The sequence below is a fragment of the Pundamilia nyererei genome, unplaced genomic scaffold (genome assembly GCF_000239375.1).
Source record: "Pundamilia nyererei isolate P.nyererei 1_Seehausen unplaced genomic scaffold, PunNye1.0 scaffold00037, whole genome shotgun sequence".
Classification (NCBI taxonomy): Eukaryota; Metazoa; Chordata; class Actinopteri; order Cichliformes; family Cichlidae; genus Pundamilia; species Pundamilia nyererei.
Genome location: NW_005187438.1, coordinates 1,560,237 through 1,561,781, shown reverse-complemented (window position 1 = coordinate 1,561,781; position 1,545 = coordinate 1,560,237).

Sequence of the window (1,545 nt, the reverse complement as noted above, 5' to 3'; positions counted from 1 at the left end):
ACAAATGTAGTGTTTTGTTCTGCTAAATCATTCAGCAATGATACAATTCATGTATTCAAGGCGCTGCTGGTTTTAGTGAATTTTTTATTATATGCTAGTGTAATTTACTAACCACAGAGGTTGTTCATAGTTCATTAATTACCTGAGGTCCCCACATAATGAAGGCCTCAAGAGAACAGGGCTCAAGGCGTACTCCCATTGATGTATTTTGGTGATATATACACACTTGCATACACTCATAAAGAGATGAATGCAAATATACACGTTAAGAATAAAAAATATGCTGGTTGTGGCCCTTTTCTGTTCACATGTGCTATTTTTAAAAAAGCAAGGATGAGGGGGACAAAAAAGTTGCCTGTATGCTCTTTCTGCAACTCAGGTGCTGAAGAGGGGAAACAGATGATGTCCTGCTTTTTTTTTTACTTAAACTTTGGTTTTGTTTTCTGCAGATATCTGATAAGCAGACCTATGAATTCTGTTTTGTGTGTTGTCAGAAGAGGGACAGAAGAGTGTCTGTTCATCTATTGTAGAACAACATGTCAGTGTGTATTAACTGGTTCACAGTAAATATTTGAAGTTCCTTACATGGTCTAAAAACATGAACCTTACATTTCTGCATTTCTGTTAGCTGTCACAGTTGTGGAAATCATCTAGTGTTGTGTGAATCACAATGTGTTGGTTGACCTTGCTTAAACAAACTGATGAAAGCGAATAAAAACGGTTTAAAAGTTATATTTCTATTTCTAATTTCTATTAAAAATCTCCCCACACAAGGTAAACAAATTCTTAAGATGTTCAGGTTCAACAGAAACTTCCAATTATCCTTTGCAACCCACTATTTGTGTAATAGGGCATTGGTTTTTGCTAAGAAAATGTCCTTTTTTAAACTCCAGATGTCCTGAAACAGTTTGTTAAGAGTTTCTGAAATGAGTATTTTCCTACTCTTTACATTCTTTCAGGTGGTAAATCCCAATTCCAGTGCCAATTACTCATGCTGGAATAGGTATGTGTTCTTCACCGCGGAGGGATTGAATCGACTGCTTTCAGGGTGAATCAGTAATGCGGAAATGAAAGAAAAGCAAAAAGCTGCAAATTAAACTCCTTGCTTCCTCTGGCAGGTTCTTTTCAAGAGGAGCTGACAGGGCTTGACTCGAGAGCTGATCTTACTCAAGGAGGTGATAATTAAATAATGGAGGCCCACGTCTAACAAATTCCACAGTATGGATTTGGGATTTCTCAGCAGTTTCACCTTCCCTACTGTGCCACACAATCAATATTTGATCAAGGTCCTAGTCATGAGAGTCTAAGCATCCCCATTTTCACTTTTAATTCCCTACCCAGTTGCGTAATTCCCTTAAACTGGGATGGCTGCTTTTGCCAATATTACATTTTTCTAAGTGTGCAGCCACACTCAGCGTCCTTTGAACTGTATTAATGTCAGACAACAGTGGTTTCTTCCGAGTTTGAATTAGCCAATAGCAATTAAAGTCTGTAAATGCGTTTGAGGAACGTGCTCACACACGTCATGTGAAGGAGAATGTTGAA